This window comes from Myodes glareolus, chromosome 17 (genome assembly GCF_982192425.1).
Source record: "Myodes glareolus chromosome 17, mMyoGla1.1, whole genome shotgun sequence".
In the NCBI taxonomy this organism is placed as follows: domain Eukaryota; kingdom Metazoa; phylum Chordata; class Mammalia; order Rodentia; family Cricetidae; genus Myodes; species Myodes glareolus.
This window is the reverse complement of record NC_142042.1, coordinates 68,346,963-68,362,934: the sequence shown is the minus strand read 5'-3', so window position 1 is coordinate 68,362,934 and position 15,972 is coordinate 68,346,963. Positions and strand designations below refer to the sequence as shown.

General features: G+C 40.3%; 1 protein-coding gene and 1 pseudogene across 13 annotated transcripts in view; one reads left to right on the top strand and one right to left on the bottom strand.

Moving 5' to 3' along the window:
- Arhgef11 (Rho guanine nucleotide exchange factor 11) overlaps nucleotides 1-15,972 on the top strand; it is a 139,373-nt gene that overhangs the window by 27,950 nt on the left and 95,451 nt on the right. The gene's annotated exons all lie outside the window — the stretch shown is intronic.
- LOC148119511 (Nuclear RNase P) lies at nucleotides 8,273-8,461 on the bottom strand (annotated as a pseudogene).

Below are 15,972 nucleotides of genomic sequence, written 5' to 3'. Positions count from 1 at the left end.
AAATCTTCATATTGTTGGTCAGAGATGAACTACACTGAAATTAAAATGTAAAACACTTAGCGGGCTGGGCACCTCCCTATCTACAGAGACATTTTTAAGGATTAGTAAATTGGCTAGTTTCATTGCTACTTCATCTAACCTTCATGACTTCATAATCCACAGCCATTTATTTTGAGTTATAATAATCCCTTATGTTTGTGCAACACTTTGCAGTTTTAGAGGTTTTTTTAAAAAAAATATTCTTTTTATAAAACAGCTTTATTGAGATATCATCACATGATGACAAGTTTACCCTTTAGGGTGTGTAGTTATCATTGTAACTTAATTCCAGACATTTTCATCATCCCCAAAAGAAATCCGCTAGCTATTAGCAGTCACCCCCACCATACACTTACACAGACCCAACCACTAATCTACCTTTTGTTTCTATGTAGGCATTTCACACAAAAAGAATCAGACAGTATATCATTTAGCATGATACTTTGAAGGTTGATTGTTTTATAGCATTCTTATTCCTTGTATTGCCAATTAATACACTATTGTATAGTTAGTACTACCTTTTGGTTTTATTCATTCGTTGGTTGATATGTATTTGGGATTTTTTTCTGTTGTAATATTGCTATGAATATTTAGGCACAAATTTTTGGAGTCCATTTATTTCTCTCTTAGGTATGTACTTTTGACAAAAATCACTGTATCATATGATAGCTCTATAGTTAGCATTTTGAGGTACTATATCAGCATGTTTTTCAGGATTGGAGAGATAACTCAGCAGGTAGAGAGCACTTACTGTGCAAGTGAGGGCTGGAACTCGGATACCAAGTACCCATGTAAAGGTTGGGAGAGTGTGGTGGCTGCTTGTAAATCCAGTGTGGGAAGTGGAGATTGAAAATCTCTGGCGCAAGGTGGCTTGTCAGACTAACCAGATGGTTCACTGAGAGACCCTGCCTCAAGACATAAGGAAGATGCAATCTTGGAAGACACCTGTAATCAACCTCAGAGATTCAGCCACATGTGCTTCCATATACACAACACGCACACACACCCTCCTCAAAAAAATGTGTCAAAGGTAGTTGTACCGGTTTACATTCTCTGCAGTGAAGGAAGGTCCAGTTCCTTCCATGTGTGAGGCTTCCAGTTCCTCAGCGCTTTTCAGAGCTCTTCCTGCAGTCATTCTGTGTGTACAATGGGATTTCTGTGGTTTAGGTTTGTGTTTCTGTTAGTGGTATTGAACATCTTTTCATGTGCTTACCCATCCTCTGTAAATTTTCTGTTCAAATCCTTTGTCTTTCTTTTGTTTTGGTTTTTGAGACCAAATCTGACAGTGAGGCTCTGGCTTGCCTTGAACTTGCTTTATAGACCAAGCTAGGTTCAAACTTGTGGTGATTTTTCTGCCTCTGCCTTCAGAGTACTGCAATTCCAGGCTTGGATCATCATACTTGGCTCTTTACCGATTTATAATTTGGGTTGTTTCTCCTTTGTTGTCAGTTGTAAGAGTTAGTTTTGTTTTGTTGCTGTGCGTTTGGTGTCATGTCTAAAACCATTGTCCAGGGGGCTGGAGAGATGGCTCAGCGGTTAAGAGCACTGCCTGTTCTTCCAAAGGTCCTGAGTTCAATTCCCAGCAACCACATGGTGGCTCACAACCATCTGTAATGAGGTCTGGTGCCCTCTTCTGGCCTGTAGGCATACACACAGACAGAATATTGTATACATAATAAATAAAAAAAAAACCATTGTCCAACCCAAGGTCTTCCAGTATTTCTTCTAGAAGATTTATAGTTTTAGATCTGTTCTAGTTTTGTTTCCATTGCTATAGTAAAGACCATGACCAAAAGAAAGTTGGGGAGGAAGAGTTTATTTTATCTTACATTTTCAGGTAACAGTTTATCTTACATTTCCAGGTAACATCACTAAGGGAAGTCAGAGCACGAACTGAAACAGAAACCATAAAGGAACACTGCCTACTGGCTTGCTCCTCATGGCTTGTTCAGCCTGCTTTCTTCTATACTACAGGACCACTGTCTAGGGTAATATCATCCATACTGGGCCATACTGGCCCTTCCACATTATTAAGAAACTGTCTCACAGACTTACCTACAGGACAGTGTGATGGAGGCATTTTCTCAATTGAAGTTTCCTCTTCACAGATGAAAAATACCTATGGGTCACTTGGAGTAAGTTTTGTACATAGTAGGAGGTAGGACTTTAGTCTCATACTTTTATATATTAGATATCTGGTTGTTCTGGCATTATTTGTTGAGAATGCTACTCTTTTTCCACTGAATTGTCTTAGCACATTTGTTGAAAATCAGTTGACCGTTGGGGCTAGACAGATGACTCAGTAGTTAAGAATGTGTGAATGTGTATTGCTCTTCCAGAGGGCCTAAGTTCAGTTCCCAGCAACAACATTACGTGATTAACAACTACCTGTAACTCTTGCTCCAGGGCCTTTTCTCTCTCTCTCTCTCTCTCTCTCTCTCTCTCTCTCTCTCTCTCACACACACACACACACACACACACACACACACCCCACACACACATTCTCATATACTCACAGACATGTACACGTATGTTAGAAAATAATACGTCTTTTAAAAAAGAGAGTTACTGGAACTGGCCATTATGACCCACACCTTTAATCCCAACACCTGACAGAGATCTCTGAGTTTGAGGCCAGCTTGTTCTACATGGTGAGTTCCAGGACAGCCGGGGCTACATAGTGAGACCCTGTTTGAGGGGAGGGTTAATGAACCCATAAATGAGAGTTCAGTTTTAGGTCTTAATTTTAATCCATTGGTGTGTGTGTGTGTGTGTGTGTGTGTGAGAGAGAGAGAGAGAGAGAGAGAGAGATTTTTGCCAGTATCACATTGTAACATAATGAATTTTGAAGTTAGTAAGTACACATTTTTCACATGTGACTATTTTTAAGATTGTCTTGGTTATTCATTTGTGTTTACATTTGAATTTTAGAATGATTTGTACATAAAGTTGTGGATTACTATCTTAACACTACTGAACCTTCTGATATCTTTCTACTTACTCAGGTTTCACTTGATAAGATTCCTAGTAAGTTGTAGTCTTCAGTGTACAAGTGTTAGGTCTTGAACAAATTTTGTCAAATAATTTTGCTAGTCCTCCTTTCATATTTCATATTTCAATTTTCAAAACATTTTCTTAGTTTTTTGGTAATAGAGTGATAGATAGTGAAAGATTGGTAGAGTGATAGATGGTTAGTGTGACAGGTGTAGGTGCAATGTCAGTGTGAACTGGGTGTTGATGCTGCATTCTGCGACTTTGCGGAGCTTGGTACTTTATAGGATTTGTTTCTTTTCTTTCCTTTTTTCTTTCTTTTATTGTTCTTTGTAGAATCTTTGGGTTTTCTAAGTCAAGATTATATCATCTGTGAAGAGTTAAATCTTCATTTCCTCATTCCTAGTCTGGATGGTTTTTATTATATCTTCTTGCCTTATTGCCCTGACTAGATCCTCTGCTAAAATGTTGACTAGACATGGTGATAGTTACTATCCTTCATTTTTATTCCTAATCTTAGAGGCTCCATCTTTTTAGCATTATATATGATGCTACCTTGAAATTTTTTAGACCATCCTCATTTGGAAGAGGAAATTTTCTCCTAGCCCCACTGCTATGTTACTCTGACAGCAATTGATTGTCATGTATTAAACCAGCCTTGCGTTTTTGAGATAAATCTCATTTGACTACGCATCTGATCCATTTCCCATGTTGCTAGATTCAGTGTGTTAGTGCTTAAATGAAGATTTTTGCACTATTTGATCCTTACAACAATTCTGTGATTATAGTCCTCCAGAAAAACTGAAGCATGAATTACTTTGCTTGTGACTACATATCAAAACTGAAACAGGAATGAAGACTTTGTTCCCTGTAGTATAAATAACTTACCATTAGTTTCATTTCTTTGGGCTGTTTGAGACAGGATCTCACCATGTAGCCCAGGCTTTCCTTGAACTCACAGAGATTCATCTGCCTCTTTCTCCCAAGTGCTGGGATCGAAGGAAGGCCTGTGCTACCACATGCAGCCTGCTTACTTAAAAACAATTACCAATACCATCCTGGACTGGAAACTTCCAGAGAGGGCCTTTCTAATGCTCTCATCACAGGGCCATACATTAGGATATCTCATTGATTGCATTTTAGTTGTTATTCCTGCTTTTCAATGTGCTCATTATGTCTCTTGAGCACTAATGGCAGACAAGGCAGGTATATGATTCCACTTTCTTTTTTGGTACTCAGCACTGGTGGTGCCTGTCCATTCCCCTTGCCTCAAATCTCATTGCTTCTCTCTTGAACAGCTCTTTACCGGGACTGTGTACTTATCCCCTCCCCATTCCTCTGTCACCATAGCAACTGCTTTACCAAAGAGAATTTGCTGGAAGAATCTCAAGTTAAATCTTTTACTTTCTCCACCTTTTCTGTTTTATATACAAACTGTTATACATTTCACATTGAAATCTAACCAGTTAGATACCCAGAGAGGTTGGTTTTTTTTTTGTTTTTTGTTTTTTGGTTTTTTTTTTTTTTTTAAATAGCAGCTTGCAAGAGAGAGTAGAAAATACAGGGCAAACATTTGCCCATGTCCATGTTGGTGGGAGACACATGAATTCTTTTGAATTTTCCATGTCTTCACCAATTTCAGAATTGTAATTTATCCCTGTTATTTATGAATTCCTGAGCTCCAATTCTAGCATTTAGGTTTTTAACATTTTTTATGTGTATGTGTGTGTTGCCTGATATATAGGCAACACTCGTGTGCCTAGTGCTTATAGAGGCCAGAAAAAGGTGCTAGATCCCCGGAAAGTGGAGTTATAGACAGTTGTGAACTGATCTGTGGGTGCTGTGATTCAAATTCAGGTCTTCTGGAAGAGCAGCCAGTGCTCCTAATTGCTAAACCATCCCTCTAACCCCTAGTATACAGCTTTTAAAAGACACTTCGTGAACCAATAAAATGGCTAAGTGAGTAGAGCACCTGCTGCCAATCCTGATGCTGAAAGGAGCACAATAACTTCCAAAAGTTGTCCTCGGACCTCCTCTTCCAGACCATGACACACGTACATCTACAACATGAGTATGCACATGCACACACCCATAAATTTAATCTTAAAACAGTCATCTTAGTATTAGATCCCTGAGAGTATATCTTCTGCAAGCCATATCCTGATGTATTACAAAGGCAATAAAAATACATTTAAAAAATTATCTGTCCTTATTATTTGTGTTGCCTCTCCATTGATATGTATATTTGGAACTTGCCTATGCATTAATCATTTAAATAACTGTATGCATATTTAAACATAAAATGTAAGAGTATATGTACTTACTAATTTTCTTCTATTTTAAATTCAAACAATATTGTCTTATTTTAGAATTTAACAGCATTCTGAAATAGACTGACTTTTATTGCCAACACAAAGAATGTGTTCCTACATCTTTATATTTTAAGAATGAAATTTGTAGTCTTTGATACAGATCCAATGCTGTAGTGCTGTTTTTCCTTTAATAGCTTTATTAAGATTTATTTGTGCCGGGCGGTAGTGGCACGTACCTTTAATCCCAGCACTTGGGAGGTAGAAACGGGCTGGCGGATCTCTGTGAGTTCAAGGCCAGCCTGGTCTACAAGAGCTAGTTCTAGGACAGGCTCCAAAACTACAGAGAAACCCTGTCTCGAAAAAACAAAAACTCCGTGTGTGTGTGTGTGTGTGTGTGTGTGTGTGTGTGTGTAATTTGTTTGTATACAAATGCATATATTTATAGAATTTAATTTGGTTCATTTGACACATGTGTGCATATATGACACATCTCCCAAATCGGGATAGAGAACATAGAATTGTAATTGCATATCCTTCTGTTGTTTGAAGTCTTTCACTTAACACAGTTGGTTTGAAGTTAGTGTTGTCATGCTTTACATTATTTAGTATTCTATTTTGTTGATAAACCTTTTATGAACACCCACTCATGTCCAGGTCTTTGTGCAGGCAGGTGTTTTGCTTTTTTGAGTTTTTCCTTCTGTAAATCTTAGAAGAATGGCTAAGTCATGTGCTAGGTATGAGTGTAATGCAGTTGGTCTGGTCACTTGTTTTGAGTTTAACTGTCCGTAGCTGGGCAATCGTACTGTACTTGATTGTGGTGAGTGACATAGATAAACATCTGTATGTGTCTATTTACTATTCTTTTTGTTGCTGTGATAAAACACTGGCCAAAACCAACATGGGGAGGACGGGATTTAATTTACAGGTTATAGTCCACCATCAAGGGAAGCCAAGGCAGAAATAGAAGTAGAAACCACAGAGCAATGTTACTGGTTTATTTCTTTTGCTTAGTCAGCTTTCTCATACAGTTCATGCCACCTGCCTAGAGACGGTACAGCACCACACACACAGTGGGCTAGATCCTCCTCCAGGATCAACTAACAATCAGGAAGATGCCCACAGACAGGCTCACAGGCCAATCTGATGGAAGCTACTCCTCAGTTGAGGCTTCCTTTTCCCAGGTGTGTCAAGTTGACAACCGAGATCCGCCATCACAGCAATGTATATGTCTTTTGTCCTTCTTTCATGTGTTTAAGTCTTTTATCCATTTTAAAGAATTTTATTTATTTATTTTTTGAGAAAAGGCCTCATGTAGCCCTGACTGTCCTTGAACTCTGTAGAGTTCTTTGGCCTCAAACATACAGAAATCTACCTGCTTCTGTCTCCGAATGCTGGGAGGAAAGGTGTGTACCACTATTCCTGGCCTAAAGAAACTTTCTTTAACATTTATTTTGTATGTAATGGGGGGGGGGGTGGACATCAGAGAATGTGGTACATTGAATAGGTATGGCCCCATAGACTCATGTGTTTAAATGCTTGACCCATAGGTGCGGGGGGCCATCCTGTCCCGCAGGAATGAACGCCACCAAAAACGAGAATTCCTTCTCTGGTCACATCTTTATTTGGAGCATTCCCTTGAGGAAAATTGGGGGAAGGGACGATAGAGCAGGGACGAGAGAAAGCTTAGAGAGAGGAAGTAGGGTCCCGAGGCATCTGCTTTTAAACGGCGGAGCAGCCTGAACGCTGTCCCGATTGGTCAATGCCACTCTGCTGGTCTGAGCATGTGCAGGCAAGGGTGCAGGCAGGGTTGCTCAGCCCCACGTGGCTACCTCCAAACTGCAGGACCACCTGTGCCTCCAGGTGGCTCCCAACATCTCCCCCTAATTATTGTCTTTAAGAGCAATAAGGCAAAACTATTTTCCAATCTGGTCCCCACCTAGACGCAGCATGCCAAGGATATCTCTGCTCCCACCCATTCCTAAGGAAGGAAAAGGCAAAGTAGAGTAAGAGATAAGAGGTTGCACAGGGTGTTGCTCAAGTCGATGGTGTGAAACAGCTGCTCTTGGCACTGCCCAGAAGGTCATCTCTGCTGTCTCCGCACGAATCTTCCACAGCAGGACACTCAGCATCCACTGGGTCGTCTTCTTTATCTCTCTGGTCGGTCTCGCTGGCATCCAGATGTATGTCAGCATTCCTAGAAAAACATAAACAAAACTCTCCTCCCAAATTAACATTTAAGAGTACTAAAAACTCTCAGTGTAAAAATTCAGCACAATCAGTACTGGAAGTAGGCTGGTTTTGAACTTAGAGATCTGCAGGTCTCTGTTTCAAAAAGCAAATCTTGTTTGCCTGTACCAGCAAAATTTTGAATTAAAAATTAAGTGTAAAGAATGCAAGAGAAATCCTTTCTCTGGGGGAAGCTGTCACTGGTAGTGTATTCCCCCTCTTATGTCTAAAAACCAAAGCAGTTGTCACTGGGAATTGAACTCAGGACCTTTGGAAGAGCAAGCAGTGCTCTTAACCTCTGAGCCATCTCTCCAGCTCCCCCATTCAGATGGAAAAAAACCTCTAGGTAGCATTGTTTATCTCACCAGGTGCCTCAGGCAAAAGGTCCGCCTTTCTTTGTTACCTAGGATACGGTAACCAGGTAAACATGCCTTTATTATGATAATCACGACCAGTTCTTTAAGGGAGAATGGGCGTAGCATCGATCTGGCTACTTCCTGCTGACGAAGGGACGTTGTTTAGGGGATAAATGTTTTTATCTGACTGAATTTTTGGCGACAAATGTTTTTATCTGACTGAATTCTTGGCGACCTTGACTGAGGGCGGCGGCAGCAGCTGCCACAGCTCCGCCTCTGAAGCCCATAATGGCGCGCTCCGCATGGCCCAAAGGCATGGCTCCGCCCCGGGCCTTGCGCGGGCTCGCCGTTTCACCTCAGGCAATGAACTCGCACCGCCGGCTGTGAGCCTTTTCCAAGCTCCGGCGAGGGGGGCATCCGCCCACCCGTGGAGGGGCTTCTCCTGCCCGGTCCGCCCGCGCGCAGAGCCCCGTTCTCTGGGAACTCACCTCCCCGCTCGCCCATGTTGCTATGGAAACACAGTTTTTCCGCAGAGCCGATTCAGCTCCTCTTTGCCTTCTATGGCGCCGCTGCTCACCACGCAGCTTCCGCCTCAGTCAGGCGAGTCCGCTCAGGTGCTGAAAAAGTCCTCCAAAAACCATAGCCCCGCCAGAAGGCCGGGACATATAGTCTCTGATGTCACACGGACTTTAGCCTGCCCGTCGCCATGGCGATCTGGCTTTCCGTAGGCCCCCAGCAAACTCCCCGCCAGCAACCGGTTGCGTCTCCCTCCTGAGTAGCTGGGATCACAGGTGTGCACCACCGTGCCTGGCCCACTTCCGTGTTTCTAATCAGGCATTACCGCTCAAAGGCGGGCCGGCTGCCGCCAGCACTCTCAGCATGATCAAGCAGCTTGTCTTTCTCAGTCAAAAATTAAAGTTTTTTGTACGTGAGAGCCAGAGACTGAGCTCTCTTAACAAAATTAGGCGAAAATCACCTCCAAAAGCTCTGTGGCTCTTTAAGAATAGGGAAGGCAGTGATCAAGCTCGCCTCCCTACGAGACTGTTGCCTCCAGTCTCTATCAGCGAGTATGCACGGAGGAAGCCGCGGATCTCCCAACCGTAAACCTCGCTTTTTCTCAGCTCCACCTGCACTGAACTTAAGGGATTTTTCTTCCCCGTTGCTTTTTGTACCTTCTTTCAGATACCTTAACTTTGATTTTTTTTTTTTTTTTTTTTTTTTTTTTTTTTTTTTTTTTTTTTTTTTTGTTTTTTTTTTCCTTCTCTGTATCGTTCCAATTTTAGTATATGTGCTGCCGAAGCGAGCACCAGTTGCGGGGGGCCATCCTGTCCCGCAGGAATGAACCCCACCAAAAACGAGAATTCCTTCTCTGGTCACATCTTTATTTGGAGCATTCCCTTGAGGAAAATTGGGGGAAGGGACGATAGAGCAGGGACGAGAGAAAGCTTAGAGAGAGGAAGTAGGGTCCCGAGGCATCTGCTTTTAAACGGCGGAGCAGCCTGAACGCTGTCCCGATTGGTCAATGCCACTCTGCTGGTCTGAGCATGTGCAGGCAAGGGTGCAGGCAGGGTTGCTCAGCCCCACGTGGCTACCTCCAAACTGCAGGACCACCTGTGCCTCCAGGTGGCTCCCAACACATAGGGAGCACTATTAAGAGCAATAGAAACTCTTAAGTAAGACAGGGAACAACTTAAGAGTCTGTCCTTGGTTCTAGGGATACAACTCAGGTTGTCAGGTTTAATGACAAGTGTCTTTACTTGCTCCGACATCTTGTCAATTTTTTAAATTGGATATATTGCAGTATTGACTCAGTTACTGTATTGTAAGAACTCTGTGTTCTGGACAGTTTCTGTTTTGGATGTCTTTGCTCTGGTCTCTCCTGGACTGTGACTTGCTATATTTTTGCCACTGTTCTTCATTTTTGAACCATGCACACAGTGATTTACAATGATGTTTGAAAAGCAAAAGTTCTTAATTCTGATATAATCTAGGATATCAGTCTTTCTTCTAAAGTTTGTACTTTATGTGCTTAGCCTCTGCAACTTCAAAGTCTTAAGGTTTTATCCTGTGTTTCCATCTAGATGTGTTTTTGCTTCTGTCTTTTAACTGTGTTATGGTTTTGGTAACTTTGCACCAAGTGTGAGAGAGCAGTGAGGTCTGTTGATACACACTTGTTGGAAAATTATTCTGCCATTGAGTTACATTGGCACCAATGCAGAAAATTAGTCATCAGATCCACTTAGGCTAGTCTACTCTGTTCCATTGACATGTACTAAGCAAAAGCTTTTATGATTCTTGCAAATAACACAACTTTTCCAACATTGTTCTGCCTTTAGAATTGTTTGAGTTTTTCTGCATTGTTTTCATTTTCATATAAATTTTAGAATCAGCTTATCAGTTTCTACACAAAAAGTAAATTAAAAAACATTGAAACTATAACATTTGGCAATCACTTTGGAGAAAATTCTATTTTAGCAATATTCCGTCTTTTGACTTGTGGACATGGTATATTTCTCCAAATATTTATGTCTGTTTTATGATGTTGGAGTTGAACCCAGAGCACTTTGCATATAGTAGTTCTTTCAACCTAACAACCCTAAAAGGAACTATTCAGCCCAGGATAATTAAACATGAGAGTTATGCACCTTCCCAAAGGCCATGAAGCTGATAAGTAGTAGAACTTGATTCATATACTGCCAGTTTGGCCACATCTTAGGTTTCTATTGCGATGCTAAAACTCCATGACCAAAAGCAACTTGGAAAGGAGTTTATTTCATCCTACATTTCCACATGACCGCTTATCAATGAAAGAAGTCAGGGCGGAACTCAAGGCAGGTACCTGGCAGCAGGAACTGATGCAGAAGCCATGGAAGAGTACTGATCTCCATGACTTGCTTAGCCTGCTTTCTTATACAACTCAGGACCACCACCTAAGGGGGGCACCACCCACATCAATCATTAATTAAGAAAATGCACTACAGACTTACCTATAAGTGAATCAGATGAAGGCATTCTGTCTATTGGGATTTTCTCTTCCCAGACAACTCCAGCTTGTGTCAAGTTAAGAAAAAGCCAAGAGCAAAGACCTTTGGAATCTTGGCTATTGATCACTATCTCCTATGGAATTCCCATAGGAGATGCAGAAATGATAAGTAGAAGCATCTTTATTATATTGACAGAATTATTACTTAACTGACTGGGCAGGAGAAAGACATAAGTGGGGGACAGAGATGGAGAATGGAAAGTGAATTTTTCAGTGCATTGGACTTGAATATCTATAGTATGTCCTTCAGGAAGTTCCATAGAGGAGTCTGAAATTTGAGAGAGTCCTAGGACTGAGAAGTATTATAAGGTTGGCTAAAGAAGAGGAGCCTGTCTTCCAAGGCAACATGAAAATCCCCAGGCTAAAGACATCAACATTGTTAAATGAAGTTGAGAGGTCCATCTCAATGAGATCTGGTAAATAAAACCCTTCATATTTTTCAGTTGATGGGCTAGCTGTTAATAATTTTATTGAAAATAATTTCATCAGGGTTCTGGCAGAAGCCAAACTGAAATTCCTTTGAGGAGTCAGTAGAAGATGGAAAAATTGCTGGTCATTGTGCACCACACTTTCTAGAAGTCTAGATGAGAAGCAGGCCAGGAGATTGCTTGGTAATAGCTAGAGGGGATGACCGTGTCAAGAAAATGTTTTTCCTCAGGTTAAAATGAATTTGATTGTGGTCTGAGTAGGTAGAGTCCAGAGAGGGTGCTGGGGTCAGAGTCATGGGTGGGCTGGGAACTTGTACTAGAGATAGAGGAGACAAGTGAGTGTTGATGTAGTGTGAGAAGGTTGAAGTAGAGGTAGGAAGTTGAAAATATATATATATATATATATATAAAGGCTCAAGTTATAAGATGTAAGACTATCTTATATTTATTATAACCTAAAAAATTGTAATTGAGGAGAGCCATCAAGTTTTATAGTGGAAAAACTGACCGAGGCTGATAAAGCTGGATTATGGGCCCTGAAAGCCTGACCGTGACTGCTGACCTTGAAACTGCCTGTAACAATACACAGCGGTAGGATTTTCCCTAACTGTATAGAAGTCAGAGCAGAACTCACAAGTGGGCTCTTTGGTTGGACAGATTCAATGAGAAAATTGGACATGCAAAAGAATCAGGATCTCTACAAACAAGAAATCAAGAAACTGCTGTCACCTGGGAGAAAGCTAGAAGGGTGTAGTGAGGTCTCCAGAAAGCCAATATGCTAAGATAAAATATACTGTGGAAGGGGGGATTGAATCTGTGTTTATTTATTTGTTTGTTTGACTGATTGACTGATGATGTATTAATTGAGATGGTTTCCACCCATCTTGATTCAGATACTTCTACTACTTCTTCCTCCTAGAGGAGCAGCCTCCTGAGCCTTGCTTTTATGCCTGTAAGTTGCAGGACAATGGTGCATAGCATTTGAGCATGGCCAAAGACCATGTGAATTTAAAGAATTCTGGATATTTCACATCCGTAGCATAGGAATTGGGGCTCTTTATCAGATACTGCTTCTTTTTTCTTTTAGGGAGGAATGAAGGAAATCCTTTGTGTGAGACATGTTAGGGAAGTCACCTTAGGAAAGGCAAATCTGTACTTCTGCAAGTGGACGTGTTTTGAGTAGTGTCAGGATCCAGAGTATAGTTGCACAGTAAGTACTAGAAGTGAAACCATATGAATTAAAGGAAAATATACTTAAGGAATTCAAAATGGATTGTGAGACCCAATTTTTTTTTTTCTAGACAGAATGAGAGGAGAGGGGAATATAAACATTTGTATCATGGATATTATAATATTTGTATTTTGAAATAGCCCCACCCGCTAGAAAAGGCTTTAGGGATATGGGATATGGAGAGGGTGGTTTAGAAATAGACCCTAGTACAGTAACAGCAAGGAAATGGAATTCATCCCTGTAATAAGACAGTTCTCCATAATATGGAGCAGTCTTGACCAACCTTAGTCCAAGAAGGCTTTCTGTTATTGATGTTCAGGTCCAGATAGCTCCATGTCCCCCTACACCACCACCACGTGCCTACCCAGAACCTCCCAAGAACAACACCCTTACCTAAAGACTGTAGGACAGCACCCAGGAAGGGGTCTGACTTCTGTCTCGTCTGTTTTTCCCTTCAGTCTTGCAACACAATGAGCTTCAATAAACTGTGTTAATATTATGGCTTAAAAATTGTGAAAATTGTGACCCAGAAAACAAATATCATATGTACTCACTCATGCATGGCTTTTAGATATAAAGCAAAGGGAAACCAGCCTACAACTCACAATCCCAGAGAACCTAGACAACAAAGAGGACCCTAGGAGAGACATACATAGATCTAATTGACATGGAAAGTAGAAAAAGACAAAAGCTCTTGAGTAAATTGGGCTCATGGGGCCCTTGCGGGAGGATAGAAGGGGAGGAGAGAGGAAAAGATGGGAGCAGGGGAAAAAATGTAGCTCAATAAAAACAATTTTAAAATTTTTTAATTAAAAAAATAAATTATATGTAGTAAAAAATAGAAAAAATGTGAAAATGATGATGACTACTTTGTGCCAGACATTATTCCAAGTATTATTTAGTACTTAACAATGCTACTAAACGGTAGCATTACTGTTTAGTAATTACAGTGGGAGAAAGTTCTCTTTTTTCTCTAGTCAACACAGATAACACATTAATACCTAGACAGAGCAATGGGCATGCAGCTAGCCTGTGTGTGAAATGTGAGGAAGTTGTATGAGAGTGAGTGCCAGGAAAGACCTTTTTACATAGCCTTACTGAGATATATTTCACACGTCATAACCTTCACTCATTGGACACTTAAGGGGTATATTAGAATGACCATAGTTTTGCCATTATCACTGACAAGTTTCAGAATTCTTTTAATGCCACAGATCAGACCTTCATAGTCTTTCCCTTTGCTGCTCTTTTCAGCTTAGCCCTAGCTAACCACTCTTTCTGAATATTTCACAGACATGGAATCATGCAATATAAAGCCTTTGTGGCTGTCTTCTTTTGCTTAGCCTGGTTTTTGAAGGCTCATCTATGTTGTCGCTCCTATTACTTCTTTGTTGTTGTTTTTTTAAATGCCAATTAATATGGCATTATTCATTCATTTGTTAACAGACATTTGGGTTGTTTCTTCATTGGGGCTTTTATAAATTCTGCTGTTGGAAACATTCGTGTGTATTTCAGGTGAATGTAGGGTTTGAGCCTTGGGAATTGACTGCTGAGCCATACAGTGCCTGTCTATCTTTTTGAAAAATTGCCTGTTTTCTGAAAGTGGTCACACTGGTTTACATTCCCACCAGCAACTTGTGAGTGTTCAGGTTTCTCCATTTCTTAATCAGCATTTGTTTTTTTACATTATATATTTTTGCTCTGGCTATCCCAGTGGATGTGAAAGTCATAGGGAACTAATAACAAATTTTATCTTTTTTTGTTTTGTTTTTGTTTTTGAGACAGTGTTTCTCTGTGTAGTTTTTTTAGCCTGTCCTGGAACTCACTCTGTAGACCAGGCTGGCATTGAACTCACAGAGATCTGCCTCCACCTGTCTCTGCCTCCAAGTGCTGAGATTAAAGGAGTGTGCCACCACCTCCCGACTCAACTTTTATCTTTTAAGGTATTTATAGGCATGAGTGCACACATACATGTACATGTGGGGAGAGGGGTATATTCAAATATTTGTCTATTTCTAATTATATTTTTTACTGTTGATATCTAAGAGTTTTTACATATTCAGGTGTAAGTTCTTTATTACATATGTGATTTGAAAGTATTTTCTCCCATTATGTGTGTTGTCTTTTCAATCTCTTGTTGGTATGATTTGAAGCACAAAATTTATTAATTTAGGTAAAGCTCAATTTTTCTTTTTTCTGTGACTTGTATTCTTGATCTCATGTCTAAGAAATTATTTCATAACTCAAGAACACAAAGATTCAGTAGATTTTGAAATCAGGAAGTGTGAGTCCTCCAGTTTTGTTCTTTACTCACTATTGTGTTAGCTACTCATTCATATGAATTATTTATGTAACATTCTGTGCCAAAAATAAGTAGTGAAAATCTGGGGTTCTAATAAAGGCTTCATTGATTTTAGCCCAGTTAGTATGTCACATTCATATTCCAAAATCTCCTTCCTTTTGAGCATGCCTTTCTGCTTGATTTTTTTCAATATTTTGAGAATTTCGGGGTACAGATTATTGTATATATTTTGTCAATTTATTCCTATATGCTTTAATATTTTTGCTATTAACATGGGATTGTTTTGTATGTTTGTTTGTTTGTTTGAGATAGGGTGTACTATGTAGCCCTGACCAGACTGGAACTCTCTATGTAAGCCAGGCTGCCTTCAAGCTTATGGAGATCTACCTGCCCCTGCCTTCTAGGTGCTAGGATTAAAGGCTTATGCCAATGTTACTTTCTTAATTTAACTTTTATATTATATATATATAATTGTTCATTGTTATATATAAAATATACTTTTTGTTTGGCTATCTTGTATCTTTATTTTCATTGTTTAACTTTTTTGTGGATTCTTTAAGATGTCTGTGCACATTGTCAAGTCATCTGTAAAGCAGATTTTTAGTTCTTTTCAACTTGGATATTTTTTGTATCGCCTGGTGGTCCTCACTACAATACCCCCAAGTCAGCTAGAATTGACAAGAAGCAGACTTTCTTACCTTGGTTACATGATTCTAGTAAAACAGTCTTTCCCTCTTGAGCCTATTAGCTGTAGGCATCTGTGCTAGTTAGTTTTTTGTCAGCTTGACACAACTAGAGTTAACTGGTAAGAGAGACCCTCAGTTGAGAAAATGCCTCCAGTGGCCTGTAGGCAAGTCTGTGGGGCATTTTCTTAATTAATGACTGACGTGAGAGGCCCCAGCTCACAGTGGGTGATGCCACCCATGGGCAGATGTTCTGAGTGCTGTCCCAGTGATTCTCAAGCTGTGGGTTCAACCCCTTTGGATCAAATGATCCTTTCACAGGGATCTCATATCAGATACCCTGCATATCAGGGTAAATTAC